The sequence below is a fragment of the Oryx dammah genome, unplaced genomic scaffold (genome assembly GCF_014754425.2).
Source record: "Oryx dammah isolate SB20612 unplaced genomic scaffold, SCBI_Odam_1.1 HiC_scaffold_20, whole genome shotgun sequence".
NCBI classification, from domain to species: Eukaryota; Metazoa; Chordata; class Mammalia; order Artiodactyla; family Bovidae; genus Oryx; species Oryx dammah.
The window spans coordinates 8,029,668-8,049,183 of NW_024070204.1; the positions used below are offsets into that span (position 1 = coordinate 8,029,668).

Sequence of the window (19,516 nt, forward strand, 5' to 3'; positions counted from 1 at the left end):
ACAAGGGGCTGTTTAATGACTTCCACTGGTGAACAAATCCAAGTCCTTCAGACCCAAACCTACAGGTAGGTGGAGGTGACCCAGAATATTTACACTCCTTGCTTTCAACATGCGGAGATCTGAGCTGCACTCAGATAAAAAGAAGAACTTGTTCTAAATCAAGAACGCATTCACAAACCATGCACCTGTGCTTAGAAATATTAGTTGTAGGTATACCTGACCAGCCCGAATTTGCTTAAGAAAACAGAAAAGTAAAGTGTGAGTCATTCAGTCATGTCCAACTCTTTGCAATGACTCTGTAAATTCTCTTCTATAAAGACATAATGAACCAGAAAATAACTGTCAAAGTTAGAATATGTATAACACTTAAAGTTATAACCACAGAACAAAAGTCAGACCACCACAATTCATAAAAAATTTCTGACAAAAATTTTTGACAAAATCCCTATTACCTCTGGATTATGGTCTAATCTGAGAAGAGCATCCAGAGAAGGCAATGGCAGCCCACTCTAGTACTCTTGCCTGCAATATCCCATGGTCAGAGGAGCCTGGTAGGCTGCAGTCCATGGGGTTGCTACGAGTTGGACATGGCTGAGTGACTTCACTTTTACTTCTCACTTTCATGCACTGGAGAAGGAAATGGCAACCCACTCCAGTGTTCTTGCCTGGAGAATCCCAGGGATGGGGAGCCTGGTGGGCTGCCATCTGTGGGGTCACACAGATTTGGACACAACTGACGTGATTTAGCAGCAGCAGCAGCAGCAGAAAAAAGCATCAGTCAGTTCAGTCATTCAGTCGTGTCCAACTCTTTGCAATCCCATGGACTGCAGCACGCCAGGCTTCCCTGTCCATCACCAACTCTCAGAGCTTGCTCAAATTCATGTCCATCGAGTCAGTGATGCAAAAGCACAAAAAATAGAAAGTGGCAAGAAATGTGATCAGCTCCTAGAACTATGGCAGCGGAATGATCAGTCTAGCATACAATGGCTTATCAAATTTAGCAGGGGAAATAAAAAAAAGAAAAAAGTCATAGTTAGTTGAGGTTTAGTTCAACTTGCCTACTAAAAATATGCTTGCTTCAGTGAAGATATTTCAGAATGAGCACTTATATGGGTAACATGTGGTCACTCATTACTTCACTGATGTTCCTTCACCTTTGGGTCCTACTGTGTGCCTGGCCTGTGGATGCATCCTGCTGCTGCTCATAGCTCAGAACTTGCATCTGTGTTCAGGGATGAGTGATAAAAATGGTGGCCAGCTGTCTGCAACTTCCAGTGAAAAACATTTTTGTGTATACGTATGTGTAGGGTTTCCCTGGTGCCTCAGTGGGAAAGAATCCACCTGCAATTCAGGAGATGCAGGTTTGATTCCTGGGTCAGGAAGATCCCCTGGAGAAGGAAATGGCAACCCACTCCAGTATTCTTGCCTGGGAAATCCCAGGCACAGAAGAGCCTGGCGGGCTGCAGAAAACGGGGTGGCAAAGAGTCAGACACGACTTAGTGATCAAACAACAACAACAATGAATATGCACATACTTGTAGCCCCAAGTCAATGAAAGATTATTTATCTAAAAGGCGCTTCATGGTTGGGGATCATTCAGTAGCTATCAATCAATTTACCAGAAACTCATAATTAAGTCACAAAGCTGGGCTTTAGTACACTGTCGTATTTTTTAATATTTATTTTTATTTACTTATTTGGCTTCACCAGGTCTTAGCTGAGGCATACGATATCTGTTCTCTGATCAGGGATCGAATCCAGGCCCCCTGCATTGGGAGTATGGAGCCTTAAGGCCACTAGACCACCAGGAAAGTCCATTTAGTACAATGTTTTAGTGACACTTATTTCACTGACTACTCCTGCTTTAGTGACCTTCATGAGCTCAGTGCTAGTGGTTTCTCTGTCTATATGTATATTTATGTTTATTTCATCTGTATCTCTATCTACAAACCTATATATCTATGAATGGTGGTGGTGGTGGTGATGGTGATGTTTAGCCACTAAGCTGTGTTTGACTCTTTGTGATCCCATATAGACTACAGCCTGCCAGGTTCCTCTGTTCATGGGATTTTCCAGGCAAGAATGCCTGATGGTGGCCATTTCCTCCTCTGGGGGGGTCTTCCCAGCCCGGGGATTGAACCCACGTCTACTTCATGGGCAGGCAGATTCTCTACCGTTGAGCCACCAGGGAAGCCCCATATGTCTATGAATATATCTATCTCTCTATCCTTCTATCTGTAGACAGACTATTCAACTGACCCAGAGCCTTATGGTCCCAGCATGGTAGGACCCAGGCACATCAGGGCTGTTTTTTGAGCCTGTACATCCCTGGTAACTACTTCACAGGAAACACAGCTTCAGGGTTCTGAGCTTGGCTCAGCCACGCTGCACGGTGCCATTTTTACATTTAATAAGGAAATGGCACCCCACTCCAGTACTCTTGCCTGGAGAATCCCATGGAGGGAGGAGCCTGGTAGGCTACAGTCCATGGGGTCGCAAAGAGTCGGACACGACTGAGCGACAAACTACTAAAGTAACTACAACTAACTACTTCTTGAAGATGAGACTGATGAGGTTCCACTGTGACCTTGACAGTGGGTCCAAATACTCTGTGTTAGAAATGTTAAAGGCAGGAAGGAACTGCCTTCTGATCTCACAGTGTGGTCGTGGACTCTGTGCTGACGGACCACTGTCAACGCCCCTTTCGGGTGTGCTCACAACTCAGGGACCACTCTGAGGGAGAAGCACCCTTAGAGAGGCCCGTGCACTCCCCCTCTCTAGGGCGCACTATGAATGAGGTACCCTCATCCAGAAACAGCAAAAATTATTTGTGGCAACGGTAAGCGGCCACAGCGGGACAGTACGGGGGCAGTCTATAATGGCTACCGCAAATCTATTTAATTATTGTAAAATCATGAAATAAACATCTTAAATCAAACAGAGCATGATCAGAAGTCCAGAGGAGCACACCATTATCACACTCTTAAGGACTATGAAGTAAATCATGTTTTAAAAAATTTCAATCAGAATCACTTCACTAAATAACACATACATATTCAGTGCTTATTGTGTGTTAAGAATTGGGAAGATAAACACAATCAAGTCAAGGGCTTCCTGGTCTGGAAAGGAAAGGACTACATGTCTGCAGGGAACAGCAGAATGAGTCCAGTTTTAACCTGCCATTATGGGGACATGCCTAGGAATGTGGAGGCGCCGCATCTTTCGTCTGGCTATGCATAAGGACGATAAGGCTCGGCGAAAGAGGTGACATGTGAACTGAGACTAAATGAACATGTACCCACCTGCTGGACAATGTGGGCAAAATTACACCAAATACACTAAGCTTCAGTTGGATACAGAGGTTGAATAAGCCCATTCCTCCCTCTTACAGACAATCTCGGGTACTTCCAGTTCTGTGTCCAAACTAAAATTAGGTTTTTCTGAGCCAGCTTTCAAAATCATCCAGCCATCCATCCAACAAATAATTATTGGCAGCTTTTATGTCTCAGGTCATTCTCTATGCCTGAAGATGGAACAGTGATCAAAATAGACAAAAATCCCTGACCTCATGGAGCTTACACTTTGGGGACAGCAGAAATGATACAAATGATGGGGAAGGTCAGCAGAGAAGGGAGGGTCAAGGCACTGCAAGACCCTGCAAGACTCAATGGCTGTAGGGCAGGGAGTTGAGCAGTTGAGGTAACTGGCCAGAGATGTGGGAGTCACTCTAGAGAACGGCGATGTCCTGAAACCAGATGGAGCAAGTGCTTCAAGGAGCTGAGAGGGATGGACTGCATGGTAGGAGCACGGCTGACCCTCACCGCATGGGCGATGCTGACAACATCAGCCCCTGGATTTGCTAACATGCTGGCGACAGGTAACCTTAAAGAGGCAGGACTGATGGAAGGACTCAGTGGTCCAGGTGGGTTCAAAAGGAAGTGGAAACACAATTAAGGATAATAAATACAAACAAATGCTTTCAAGCAGTTTTTCTGTAAAGAGAAGAGAATGGGCTCATAGTTGGAGAGGAAATTCAGATCAACAGGTCACTTTTTTTTTTAACAGTAGATGTTTGCTTTCCTATTGGAAAGATCCAGCAGAGAGGGGAAAATAAAAACTGACGAGGCAGGAAAGAAAGGGAAAAACTGTTTAAGTACTAAGAGAAGGAATGGGATATTCATGCCCAAGTTGGAGTCTTGGTCTCAAGAAGAATCGATCAGAGTGGCCAAAGGGTGGGACGTGTGATTGGCCAAGTTGGGCAGGTGCCTCACCTTCAAACCATAGCTGTAGCAAGGAGGTGACTCTGGGGAAACAGAAACAACTGTTCTCAAAGGTATATGACCACTGAGCTGCGAGCAAGGCAATTATCTCCCACCTCCTACCAAAAAAAAAAAATTCTCAGCAATGATAAACAGCTTGGATGCACCCACCTAATTCCTCAGCACTGAAAATGGAAGATCTGTTCACTATTTTTAGACACTATTATATGAAAATATGATGGTATTTACTTCCCAGAATCTACTGACCATCTTTCCAACCTTGGCTTTGGTTTAACCAAGAGTGGTTACTGCCCAAGCTTGAGGCAAAAGCAAACGAAACAAAATGACTCTGCTTCGTTTGTGGCCTGGGAGGCTAAAAGAGACACAAACAAGCATGCAAGCCACATGAAAGGCTCCAGTGGAGAAAACACGAGCTGATTAGCTTTACAACCCTTCAGCTACGGAAGCCTCTCCAGTACTGTGATCTGCAGACCACAAGCAGGAAAACCTCAAGTCCATGAAATCCAAAAACCCAAACACAGGGTCATTTTTATGCCCTTAAGAGAGTTCTGCCAGAAAAGATCTCACAAACAGTTTAATCAAGGGGCAGTGTACTCACAGGCACATGTAAACCTTCAAACCCAAGCAATTAACCCCATACACAGATATCAGCCCCTCTAATGGGTGCCTGAGAATGAACAGTACACATGGTCCATTCCCAGGGAGAAAAGAATTCTGAACTTCATCACACATTGTGACTCACAAATATTTATAGTAGTCACAGAGCCGGGACAATAACATAACGTGCAGAAACTCACCCAAACAAACAAGTTTGAAAGGCCAAAATCCCAACAGGGACGAGAACAGGAGAGAAAGCAAGGTTTCCCCATTCTGATGCCTTTGACTGTGAAGAATGGAAGCACACAGCTCTGTTATCAGTGAGCCTGGCTCCTGTGGACTGAGATACATATGACAAAACAGATCAGATCTGCCTGTGGCCTTTCCAGATTGCTGCCTGGACAATGGGGCAAGAGTAATAAGATACGGAGGCCACAGCTTTAGTATTCCAGACGTTATTGAGACTGACAGGCTAAATCTTGATCCCCAAAGGCAACCACTCAGCATGTTTAAACAAGGGATATGCCTTATGTCAATAATATACATAGAGATGCACTGCAAATATCATAAAATAGAATTCCTATCAGCATAGCAGCCCCAACTGCAACACTGACAGCAGAACTCAGAATTTACCAGCCAAGAAAAGTAGAAAACTAGAAATATGGAGGCTTGAACTGGGTTTCAACATGGCCAAAGCCAGGTTCAACTCCATCTCCAAAACTGAAATCTAGCTAATTCTCTATCTTTTGGAACTTACACAATTATGAAACCGTCCTCGTAAGCACATGATAATTAACAATTAATTAATATTTTAGGTGAGTGCTCTCAACTCAACAAGTGAAGACATCGACCAATACATACAAGATTCCACCAGTCATGCCTTGGTCTTTCAGACACACCACAGACTATTTTGGTGCAAATCAAAAGTTATGTACAAAAATGAAACTAGAGGAAAAACACTAACATTTGACTTAATAATGCTCAACATAATGAGTTAAGTTCTACTGAATAAAAAGATATGAAATACAGTTGTTTAAAAAAATAGATAAAATGCCAAAGTTAACCTTCCCCAAGCTAAAAGAGGAAAGTTAAAGAATGAAAGAATTCCAGTTGTCTGGCTATAAACCTGATCTCTATTTGTGGGATGAAGCAATATTTCCTTGAGCTCTCTCATTCCTACAAATATTTTTGATTGTCTGAACATCCTCCTCAGAAAATTTGGGGGATGATTTTTGTCAGGGAGTTAAAAGAGAGGCAGAATAAAACTATGAGAAGAATTACAAAATAAGAGATAGCTATTCTTACATAAGTGAACACATCCCTGAATGAAAGAGTTGAGTATTTTTAATAATATCAGAAGAAAGCAAAGGAAAAAAATGTATTAAGTTTCTAAGCACTGATTGAAATAACTATGAAGGAACTACCTGGTGACACTAAAATAAACTTTGAATTTAAAAGGATAAAGTTAACAAGCTAATATACTGGGGAGAAAGACAACAAAGGGTTAATATTATTATGCAAGTATCTGTTAAAAAAAACATGGAATCTCAACAGCTACTGCTGCTACTGCTAAGTCACGTCAGTCGTGTCCTACTCTGTGCAACCCCAGAGACAGCAGCCCACCAGGCTCCCCCGTCCCTGGGATTCTCCGGGCAAGAACACTGGAGTGGGTTGCCATTTCCTTCTCCAACGCATGAAAGTGAAAAGTGAAAGGGAAGTCGCTCAGTCGTGTCCAACTCCTCGTGACCCCATGGACTGCAGCCTACCAGGCTTCTCCGTCCATGGGATTTTCCAGGCAAGAGTACTGGAGTGGGGTACCATTGCCTTCTCCGTCTCAACAGCTAATGAGTATAAAATGAGAACTAATGATTCTTTCACAAGTAAGTTCCCTTTCTCTCCTCCAGATTCTCTCCTGCTCTTCTCCCCTTCTCAAAAAACAGCTATCACACAAAAAATTTAAAAATCTACCAAATAACATAATGAGTAAACAATAGAGTATATAAAAGGAGGCAAAACTATCAAATTGATTTAAAAAATTAATGATGATGATGATGATATTAAAGCTTTAGCAAAACAAATTCTGTAACATATTTTTAGTGAAATAAAAATATCTAGAATACTTCTGCAAAGCTGACTGACAATCTTATTAAAATGCACTGACTCTAAAACAGTAAATCAACTACAGCTATTCTGGCATAATGAACTCATCTTCAATTAAAAGAAAACCTTCATAATAATAGCTGCTTTTGTTTATGAAGTGTCTACTTTATGCTCCAAATTTCCACTCTTCACGAGGTAGTGACAGTGTGGGCTGTGAAAGCAAGCAACAGCAAGCAGCAGTGGGGTTCAGGAGTCTGCTACCCTCCCCTTGCCATGACCCTTTCACACTGTCTGTGATTTTTGTTAACTGAAAATAATATATATCTCCAGCAAAGAAGTCAGAAAGAGAAAAACAAACATCATATATTAATGCAAGTATGTGGAATCTAGAAAAATGGTACCAACGAACATATTTGCAGGGCAGTAAAAGAAACACAGACTTAGGGAATGAAGATGTGGCCACAGTCGGGGAAGGTGGGTGGGATGAGCTATGACTGACATGTATACTACCATGTGTAAAATCACGAGTGGCAAGCCTCTGCACAACACAGCAGCTCAGCTCAGCGCTCTGTGATGACCTAGATGGGTGAGAGGAGGGGGTCCAAGAGAAAGGGGACATATGTGTACATACTGCTGGTTCACTTCATTGCACAGCAGAAATTAATACAATATTCTAAAGCAACTACACCCCAATTTTAAAAAAATATGCAGTAAATTACATTGTAGTACCTTTGCATGATAGACTATTATGAGGCATTCAAATAAAATATATTAACAATTTTCAGTTACATGATATGCTATTCAGTTCAGTTCAGTCGCTCAGTCGTGTCTGACTCTGATATGTCATTACCATTTGTATATAGCATAAAAAATATACGTTATAAGAAGTGAAAAAGCAGTATGTTAATTTTACGTATAGTGGTGTTCCCACTCTGTACAACACTCACAAAAGATTGTATTAAATGACAACAGTGACTATCTTTGATGGAGGCACTATGGGTGAATATTCCCCTCTTTTACATAATTTCCATAATCAGCTTTCACTACTTTAATCTTCTTTTCATATTTTTAAGCTGCAAAAATACAACATTCTTCAGAAAATTTTAGATAGTGACTATATGGTTTATAATCTCCCCCAGGAGCTCAGCTGGTAAAGAACCAGCCTGCCAGTGCAGGGGTTGCAAGAAACACGGGTTTGGTCCCTGGGTGTGGGGAAGATCCCCTGGAGAAGGAGATGGCAACCACCCCAGTATTCTTGCCTGGAGAATCCCATGGACAGAGGAGCCTGCAGGGCTAGAGTCCATGGTTTGCAAAGAGTCAGACAGGACTGAGCGTATGCACTTAAGCACACATGCACGCACACACACACACACACGCACACACACACACACACACACACATACACATTTGGTTTATAAAGGGCCAACACCTCAACCCCAGAGATGACCTGTTTAGAGTCTGGTATATACCAAGGTGTGATCTAACAGACTTTTTAACACACAGGCACTTGGATGCAGAGATAGTATGAGTGTGTTTTTTAAGATGAAAGCAATTATATTAAGTATATTATTCTGCAAGTTATGGGGAACTTGCCCAGCCTTAAAGCGTCTCCCTGCAATGCAGGAGACCTGGGTTCGATCCCTGGGTCGGGAAGATCCCCTGGAGAAGGAAATGGCAACCCACTCCAGTATTCTTGCCTGGAGAATCCCATGGACAGAGGAGCCTGGTGGGCTACTTTCCACGGGGTCGCAAAGAGTCGGACATGACTGAACGACTTCACACACACATTCTGCAACCTGCTTTTTCCAATTAACAAGGTACCACACCTAGCTTTCCAACACTTTTATAATCTAAATTTTACTTTTCATATCATTGCTATTAAAGTGCAGAACACTTTTCCATTACTTGTAAAAGAAGTGCCAAGACCAGTGGCTCTGGAAAAAGGTATATCCTCAAAAGTTATAAAACATCAGGCTCACATGCTTGCTACAATTACTTACTTCTGTGAATGCAGGAATGAACAACTAGAATAGGTCCCTGCTTAAACTCCTTCAGGAAACACAAATTAACTGGTTTTCCTTTATCCTTCTTGTTAGATAATAAGCAGTAAGGTAGAGAGTCTAGCAGAACTTGAAGCAAGAAAAAATTTAAAAAAATCAAAACCCCACCTCATCTGATGTATGTGGCAAAGACGGTTGCCATGTTACCCCATGATTTAAGTATGTCAATCTTGTTCACACTTCTCTTGTAAACATCTGCTTTTGTGCAGAATAAAAGATGAAGATTTGATACCAGAATACTTCTGTACAATGTAATTATAAGACAGCCCCCAAGATAATTGCATGATTGCCCTAATATGTATAAGGTATGCATATTAGGAGTATGTACGTAGGAGCATATACACTCAGTCACCCAGTCGTACCCGACTCTTTCCCACCCCGTGGACTGTGGCCCGCCAGGCTCCTCTGATCATGGAACTTTCCAGGCAAAGTGGGGTGCCAATTCTACTCCAGAGGATCTTCCCGACCAGGAACTGGACCCAGGTCTCCTGTGTCTTCTGCACTGGGAGGAGGATTCCTTACCACTGAGTCACCTGGGAAGCCCAGCAGCAGGTATACAGCTACCAAATAAAAATGTCCCACTTAGAAATTATATGTAGACCAAAATAGGAAAGCTATCTGAACTTATTTGGTAAATGAGCTACTGCTGCTGCTGCTAAGTCGCTTCAGTTGTGTCCGACTCTGTGCAACCCCATAGATGGCAGCCCACCAGGCTCCGTTGTCCCTGGGATTTTCCAGGCAAGAACACTGGAGTGGGTTGCCATTTCCTTCTCCAATGCATGAAAGTGAAATGTGAAAATGAAGTCGCTCAGTCGTGTCTAACTCTTAACGACCCCTTGGATTGCAGCCGACCGGGCTCCTTCATCCATGGGATTTTCCAAGCAAGAGTACTGGAGTCGGTTGCCATTGCCTTCTCCCAGTAAATGAGCTAGACATTCTAGATTACCAACACCATCTTGATCAGGCCCTGCTGGAGCAAAGCTGTAGTCTAGGTGTTTGGACTCAGACTAATACACTCAGGGCATACTGTCTGTGATAAGCACTGAAAACCAAATGCAGCCAAGGAGTAGGTTTTTGCAGTTACAATAGGCTTTGTTCAAAGTGGCTTATGATTAACTTCTGAGCATCCAAGATAAATTTTGTTAAGGGACTCATACCTACTGGCCACTAAAACACTCTCACTCTCTACACTGGGATCTTGGAGCATTGCATGTAGATCAAGATTCGATAAACTACAGTCATGGGGAACAAGTCCAGCTCAGCTTGATGCCTGAATTTGTAAATTTATATGTATCATCTGTGGCTGCTTTAGGCTACAACACAGAGCTGAGCTGGTACAAGATAATGGTGATGATGACAAGATAGAGATGACATGGCTAATGAATTCTGAAATGTTCCCTATCTCACCCGTTTCAGAAAAAGTTTACTATCTCCTGATATAGCCTACTGTTCAAAAAATTGATTTCTTGTTATTTAACATGAGCTTAGAGGATCTAAGTATTTTCAGAGCAGAATAAAATCATGTCTGTCCTTATTCTCAGGAGGCATGCTTAGTGCTAAGAGGTCGTACTGGATTAAGGTTAAGAACGTGGGTTCACGTCCCAGCCCTGCCTCTGATCACTAGTGAGATCTTGAGCCCATTACATCACTTCTCTGTGCTTTCAGTTCCTCTCTGGAAGGCTGCTCATTCTTCCACTGCCTTTCTGCACAGCTGAGATACGTGATGCTCACAATCATCATGATTTTCTCAATCTGTGAAATCATTGGCTTCTTCATTTCCCATTTGAGGGCCCGACTTACCAAGGAGGAAAGGGGTGGAGCGTGTCCTCGACCATGTATCACAGGAAGGATCCACAGCCTCTCGGGTGGCTCAGCCCAGCTCACACACCAATGCTTCAACAAAGACAAGGGGGTAAAAAACAGAGGGGATATTAACCCATTTGAAAAGAGACCATGGTCATTGCTGATCGATTCTAGAAAGTTCCATGAATTCCCTGCATAACCAGCTGCATTGACAACGTAAGGCTTAGCACAGAGCAACTTGGAAATCACAACATGACAGCCCTAGCCTTCTATCCCATACCAAGGGGCTCCTTTCCTCAGAAAAGGAGAAACAAAAATTCAGATATTGTGAATACAGGAAGACAAATCTCATAAAACAACCAAAAGGACCATTGCACTGCTACTGCTGCTAAGTCACTTCAGTCGTGTCCGACTCTGTGAGACCCCATAGATGGCAGCCCACCAGGCTCCCCCATCCCTGGGATTCTCCAGGCAAGAACACTGGAGTGGGTTGCCATTTCCTTCTCCAATGCATGAAAGTGAAAAGTGAAAGGGAAGTCGCTCAGTGTCTGATCCTTGGCATGGACTGCAGCCTACCAGGCTCCTCCGTCCATGGGATTTTCCAGGCAAGAGTACTGGAGTGGGGTGCCACTGCCTTCTCCACTGCACACCTGTTTAAATTTCTTTAAGCAGTTTGAGCATCAAATTCCAATTGTATAAATTTACCCATTTTATGATGGGGTCTTTCATTCTGTTTTTGGAAATACACAGTACCGTAAGTAATGCATTTCAAAAATAGGAGATGAAGTCAGAAGGTATACAATAAACTATACTAGATTCAGAACTTGTGTTTTTATTTACATATTAATTTATCTGATGCAAAATATGAAGCTTTTTTTTAAAGGAAATTGTAAACCATAAAAACAATTCACATTACTAAAGCAAATTTATCCAATCCGCTTGTTCAACGTAACAAATTTAAATAAAATCCTGAAAGCTTAATACATAATGTGATGAAAGATGACTGCGAAGCATGAGCTTCCCTAGAACCATGCATGAAAAGAAATCTCTCCATTACTAGTTAAGGATGTCTCCTACTTCAACTGCTACAATTTGGAGTTCATGCTTGTCCTGCTGTCCTAGCTGTTGTAGTTTCCTTCTACTCACTGCAATCCATAGCTTCTGGCTGCCATAAACCTCAAACACACTGAGGTTGCCTAGTCCAAGGCTTGCCAGGTGGCAAAGTGGTAAAGAATCTGCCTGCCAATGCAGGAGACACAAAAGACGCAGGTTCGATTCCTGGGTCGGGAAAATCCCCAAGAGTAGCGAATAGCAACCCATTCCAGTATTCTTGCCTGGAAAATTCCATGAACAGAGGAGGCTGGTGAGCTACAGTCCACGGGTGGCAAGGAGTCAGACATGACTGAGTGACTGAACATGCCTATCCCAGCATGAACACTTGGGCAGCAGCTGAGAATGATGACAAGAAAAGGGGGAGAAGAAGCTTCCAGAACATTCGGAAACATTCTGGCTGTCCCCCTATGCAATGATTCCCACACTGTCTACTTAGTGATTATCTAAAGGCCATCTGCCTGCAGAAGGACAACTGGATTACAGCACCTGGAAATTTATATAATTTTCTATCTATTGAAATGCCATTTGACAGTCCTGAGGTTCAGAGGCCAGAGGACAATGGCTAGGTGACAACCTGTCTCCATGAGGCTCTCTGCCTCCATTAGGCATCTTCATGGGAAGTGAGGGGGCAATCCAAAGTAAAATATTCAGAGGTGCCCCAGAAGGCGCCCACAGCCCAGGTGCACTCCTGCACTGCGGCCTCGCTGATCCCTTGAGGTCCCCGCTGAGTCTTTGAAAGTCTGTGACTTCATCCTTTGGAAAGAGGAGATGCAGATGTAAATCTTCGAGGCCAAAAAGGGAGGAAGGGAGCTCTCCCCAAGGTAAAAAGGCATACTCGGCCCAGGAAAAATTCCTAGGAGCGGCCAATTCCTTTCTCACGATACCAGTAATATCTCCTCTGGGTGGGGCAACAAATATGTTAGCTGGGACTTCTTGACTAAGCAACTTGAATACAGTAACTTCCTCTCTTGATCTGTTTTACAATTAGTACTAAAATTTCTTTCCATTTGGTTATCTCTTAATCAAAATTTAACTGATAAAGTTGGATAGGCCCACTGGTTACTGCCATGAACCTCCAGCAATTCTTAAAGATTCCCATGTGTCAGAATTAAGTTAAAAATGAGAGGGTGATAATTAGGTCTGAAGGCTGAGTTCTCCCATTCTCCCTCAGTGAGGTCATAAATTAGCTGATGTAGCCCCTCAGCTAAGACATCCAAGAGTCACACCTACAGAGATCGGCTATCCTTTTAAAAGGCAAAAATGATGGAGGCCAAATAGGACATTGAAAGAATCCAGAATTGTTGACACAACCACACAACAAATACTGCAGGAGGTGAATCTTCCTGCTGAATCCAGGTGGGGACAGCCTGCATCCTGGACAGCCAGATGCACCAGGCTCAACCTCAGACATAAAAGCGAGGCCCTTCCTTGTGAAAAGGCAGCACTCAAAGGACAGAATGCCCAGAGTTCACACAGCCTTGAGAGACAATAGAACGCCCTTAAGAATCTGAAATCTAAACAAGAAACTAGTTCCAACAGCAGGATTCAAGACACACACCCTGAAAGGTTTTAACTATGCTTGCAGTTACATCAACAGTGAAAAAGACATTTTACCACCCTAGCCCATGATAGCCACGCAAACACCATCAGGACCTCCTACTCTGGAGGGTCAACCCTTGCCTGGATAGGTGTGCCACCCTCTAAAGCAGGAGTCCTCAACCTCTGTGCCATGGACCAGTATTGGTCCATAACCTGTTAAGAACCAGGCTGCAGAACAGGAGGTAAGTGGCAGGTGAGTACGTGAAGCTCCATCTGTATTGACAGCGGCTCTCTATCACTTGCATTACTGTCTGAGTTCTGCCTGCTGTCAGATCAGCAGTGGCATTAGATTCTCGTAGGAGCATGAACTCGACTGTGCTTGAGTCATCCCCAAACCATCCCCCTCCACCCCTGATCTATGGAAAAACTGTCTTCCATGAAACCAGTGCTTGGTGATGAAAAGGTTGAGGACTGGTGCTCTAAAGGAATATACACCATCCCTTAGGACACGCTCGTGTGCCGAGCAGCGTAGGCGCAGGCTTGGAAACTGCAGCAACAAAGCAGTGACCTTGAATAGGCTAAGCTAAAGTCAGATATCAGCCCCTTTGGGCCTGGATGCTGAGCTCTCTCATCCTCCCCCAGTGAGGTCATAAATTAGCTGATGTACAAACTAACTTGCTGACATATTTTCTAGAAAACTGAGAAAAAATTCCAAAGGTAAAGAAGCTACAAAGTCTCAGAGGGTCATCTCAGACTGAAGTTGGAGTATTTTTAAATGGCTATTTATTATAACTACTCATTAAATAAGAAATTGCTTATGTTTTATTAAAACACAAATGTCTCCACTTGACTCAATTCCATATTTTCCTTTAGCTGAAAATCAACTATAGTATAAACAGCTCCTAAGTGCTCTGCCTCATGATTCTTAACAAGGGCCTTGCCATGGAAAATGCTACCACTGTGAATACACGTGCAGGGTGACCCCTGTCACACTCTGATTCACAGACAAGAAACCTATCTTAGTTAGAAGTGGTACCTGTGGCCACCTTCACAAGTTCATAAAATCATCTCTAAATTAAAATACATATGTAAAATTTAAATTTCAATTAGCACTAAGTATTCATCAGAAGCCTCCCAGATGGCTCAGTGGTAAAGAATCCACTTCCCAACATAGGAGATGCAGGAGATGGGGGTTCAATTCCTGGACCTGGAGGACCCCCCTAGAGGAGGAAATGGCAACCCACTCCAGTATTCTTGCCTGGAAAATTCCATGGACAGAGGAGTCTGGTGGGGTACAGTCCATTGGGTTGCAAAGAGTCGGACACAACTGAGCAACTGAGCATATAGGACACACCCTTGAGAACACAATTTTCTGCTAAAATATGCAAACTTCCCCACGTGGCTTAGAGTGAGGAAAAAAGGTGTATTGAAATATTTCCCTAGAAACAAAAGGTCAGCCGAGCAGTGGTTTTGTATCCTAAAGATACAAGAGAGAAACTAAAATTTCAGGCCAAACTAAAGAGCTCCATTTAGAAATAGCACCACAGTAACCACAGTAAAATCACAGGAAATAAGGTGACAATGGGCAAGACCACCTGGTATCGTAAGGATATCTAGCAGAGTCATGGAAAGAAGCACCATGAGGTGCAAGCTCAGAAAACCTATAAGCGGTTGGCCTAGGGTTTCCCAAGTTCCCAGAATTTAACAGCTTCATTGAGAGGCATCCCGAACCACCACGCACAGCGTCGCCCTCTGGCCTGGCATGATGGGTGGTTAGTAGATAAAGCAAGAACTGATTCTGTTCTCAAGAGCTCATACAAGATTTGTCCGCTACACAATTCACCAAATACTGAGAAATGGGACGAAAGGGAGGTACTACTATCGAATGAATGAGTCAAGGCCTGGAAGCTTTTTAGCAGCTCTGCTAAGACTGGAAAGCAGGACCGGAGGGCAGCGAGGATCACAGATGGGAAGCTGGCCTGGTGCTCAAGTTTGTGGAGGAAAACAAGGAAAGAGAATGGGTGCTTGGTTGGAGACTGAGGGGCAAATGGAAGTTCTGCCTTATTTCCAACATCACTCTACACGGCCAGTCAGACACTTTGCTGCATCAAAGTTGAGAACAGGATGTGCTGAACAGTGACACACACAGCGCCCTAGTCACGTGGAAGGGTCCTATCCGCAAAGAATTCACCCTCTGGCTTCCCCCAAATCAGGAACAATTTAGTAACCAGCCAGTTTGTTTTCGTACAAATAATGCCACTTCTTGATCAAGACCATTTAGTAAAAAAAACTCTTTCATAATTATCTCACCTACATTTAGAAAAGACAAGTACCAAACGTCACAATTTTGCTTCTTTAAATCTCTAGCTGTCTTTGGGCCAGAGTAGCAACACCGGAAGACCTTCAGCCCTAGCAACGGCTGAAGCTTCAAGGACAGTGGGTCCTCAGGTGGGAACACAGGACCTCACATCCTGGTCGTTTCATGACACCGTCATCTAGCCCTGAGACCTGCAGAGGTAAACCCTACCTCCTGGAACAAAAGAGCAGGCACTTCTGAAAGTGACATCCAAGGAGTAAGATGCACAAGAAAGAGACATGAGCTTCCTGTCACAGCCTTCACACCCGGATCCACCACGAGGCTCCCCTCTCCATCAGATAGTTGTCACTGTGGAATGTGATGGTTTACAAATATTAGACACAGCTGAGACCTACAGAAGACGGAAGGCGGAAATTGGATATTTCATTTCTCAAAGCGTTGACTAATCCTAACAACATTTGGGAAAAAAGAAACCTGACTGCTTTTCATTTTGGCTTCCGGTAGATCATCCTTTGGTGAGTATTTAAAGCTGGTAGGAACTGCTGACCCTGGAATGAATTCACTGCCTCAGTAACTGAAACAAAGCCAGGATAAAAAAACACTTCCTATGCCTCTGTTCCTACACCAGACGATGAGATGTGTTCTGAGCTTCCAGGAGGCATGGGAAGAGAGGGAAAGAGAGGGCAAAAATGACATCCTTATTCAAGCAAAAATGTTGCCCCAAACTAAGCGACTGCTCAAAATGAGCAGTTTCTAAGATCAGCTCTCTAAGGACGCAAATGTCCCTGAATAGGGGCTACTTTCTTCTTTCTGCCACCATGTGCCAAATTTTCAAAGGGCAGCCTCACTTTTCAGGCAGGCAATTTTGAAGCGCTTGCACAAGTGGTTAATTTGCATGGGCAATTGGCCTCTCGGCTTTCATTTTGACAGCTAAATTGATCTGTCCTTTGTAGACTAGAATCTCAGGACCCAGAAAGAGAAGGATGTCTGAGGCTTTTGGAAAACGTGGTCTCTCAATTCCTATTTATTCAGAACAACACATTCAACAAGACTTGCCCTGTAAGCAGTCGCTTGCACACACAAAAGGGATTCAAGATCCAACGCAGATCGAAATTTGAGATTCAATTCTAAGATCAAGATTTAAGGCTAAGAAATTAACTATTGCTGTTACTTCCCATTAAAGCAAACAGGACAAGTTTGGGTTTTTAAACTAGCTCTTTGGTCATTATTTAGGAAGAGGGTACTGTCTGTCACAGATTAAACTCACAACTGGCACTAAAACCTTCCCAGGATGAAGATGAACTAAGGCAGACAAAGGTCTCAAGCATGTGTATGAAGGAGAAGACAGTATTTGTCCCTGGAAAGAGGGCAGACTGAAAATCACAGTGAATTGTTAGTGAAATGGCAATGGGATAAATCACTCAGAAAACTATTTTCTGAAAAAAAAAAGAACAGATAGAAGCTTTTTAGAAGTCTCTAGCTGCAAAGGATGCTCTCTCACTAATTCAGTAGAGAAATGGAAAGATGTCCCAATCGGATTAGGACAGACCCACACAAGCCAATTCAATATGCATGCTGGGCTGTGTCAGTTCTAGCTTCTCAATACTTTCATTTATTTGATTAATATGCGTCCAGACTTTAATGCTGCTGTTTTACATGAGATAACAGCGATCCGGACCAAATTGTGTTTTGAATTAAAAGTGAAACTACGCTTTTGTTTTTTGGCTTAAACCCAGCAAGTGCAGTGAAATAATTTCATTTCTCCAAAGGCATGAAGAATAAATGGGCATTTAAAACCTGTTGAAATCAGTCCCAATGACCTATCGGGTCTTCCATTGTCAAAGGTGGGCTCCAAGACTAAGAAAAGAAGATAACTCATCTCTTTGTTCTTGCAACAGGTCAAGTTGCTCAGAGATGCATTTGTTTCTTGCTTTTGAGACAACAGCAGGCTTAACACCATATGAATCCCTGGATGTGTTTTATAACCGAAAGCCTACTTCTGTTCTATTTCTCATCCTCTCAATATGAATCAGTGATAAAAATAAGAAATGGGCTACTACGCATTGAACCAGATGGTGTCTTACCTTCCTGTAAACCCGGCTGTGTTTAGAGTGTGTACACATGTTGGGGAATAAAAAGATTTTCTTTTCTTTGCATTTGGCAATGAGTCATGTCACCCATTTCAGCACAAACTGTACTGAAACTTCCTCACCAGGAAGAACCAACGCACTTTCACTAACGTTTAAAAACAACCATGTCAGCTGCCTTCGATTAGTCATGAAGCCATTCTGCCCATCCTGCAGCCTCCAGCAAGGACAAGATCTGATCAAATCGGACTTGCTAAACATAACCAGAAGGTCGGGCGTGTCCTGATGCAAACCTGCTGTAAAAAGACACCCTTTTTGTATGAATCAAAGATGCTTCCTCCATTCTCTCTGCAACAGGCACCCTTCGAAATGTCAACCCAGGACCTTAACTTAAGGGTCCCCCCTCTACCTGTATCCCTTTCCTCATCCTTGACCATCATGAACCAAACTATCAGACCTGGGAGAGGGATGCTGAATAATTGGGAAATTTCTGAGCTTACTGATGATTAAAGAAAACACAGTCCATCACTCCCCACTGCATTCAATACAAGCCCTGATTCACTGGACAAAGCATAAAGAAAACGAGGCCAGTTTAAAAGGCAGATGGTATTATACAAAATTGTGTTCCGTTATTTTCCACTGACAAGTGCTGCCAGCACAGGGAGCGTGGTCCAGGCCATGCCTGACATATAAAAACCACCCCGTGGCTGCTCTCCTGTCCCTTTTCTCTGTCCCCAACATGAGCTGGGTTTGGATTTCCTTTTCCTGGTGGCTCAGACGGTAAAGCGTCTGTCTGCAATGCAGGAGACCCGGGTTCGATCCCTGGGTTGGAAAGATCCCCTGGAGAAAGAAATGGCAGCCCAAACCAGTATTCTTGCCTAGAAAATCCCATGGACAGCAGAGCCTGGTAGGCTACCATCCATGGGGTCGAAAAGAGTCTGACACAACTGAGCGACTTTACTTTCACTTTCAAAAAATCTCAAGAAGACAAACCCCTCCTCTATTGGACGGTAAGTATGAAACTGACCATGGACTTTGTTTGTTTTTTCCTTTTGATTTTACTAGCTGCTGAGACAGCACCTGCCCTCCTTGCGGTACCTATGAAGTGTATTTACGAATCTAAATCCAGAACTCTATTTCTTGCCCTTTCCGATTCTATCTTGTTGGCTTGACCTCATCACCCAAGCCAGTCATTCTAAGCGTTGTTGCTATATCCCACCAGGCTCTCTAAAATCCACATGTGTCCCCACGGGATGTAGTCCCCTGTTCTCTGTGACCAGGGCACCCAGTGCTTGCCTCCAGTTATCTCATATCACCCTCTGGGATTTGTCTGCTTCCTCTATCAAGGGTTATCATTGTATCCTATTCAACTCTGAGTCCCAGAGCCCAGGCAAACATTCCATGAGGTTTCCCTCACTTTACTTCCAAGTTTGTGTAAATGATAACATACCCATGGACCCAGAGGGCATAATCCTAAAGTCACCTTCTAGAGACACTCTTCCCTCTTGACATCACATTATCCAATCTGATATCAGTCAAAATCATCCAGAAAAACAGAGCAAACCAAACCTCAGGGGGCTGAGATGCTCTCCTCCAGGTCTGTTGCCGGGCACCCAGCAG

The 19,516-nt window shown here is 43.4% G+C and overlaps 1 protein-coding gene across 1 annotated transcript in view; it reads right to left on the reverse strand.

The window, feature by feature from the left end:
* Positions 1-19,516, reverse strand: part of SEMA5A (semaphorin 5A) — a 548,310-nt gene that overhangs the window by 407,931 nt on the left and 120,863 nt on the right. The window contains exon 2 of the mRNA XM_040262502.1: positions 10,838-10,930. The gene's annotated coding sequence lies outside the window, so the exon portion shown is untranslated. The remainder of the gene's footprint in view (positions 1-10,837; positions 10,931-19,516) is intronic.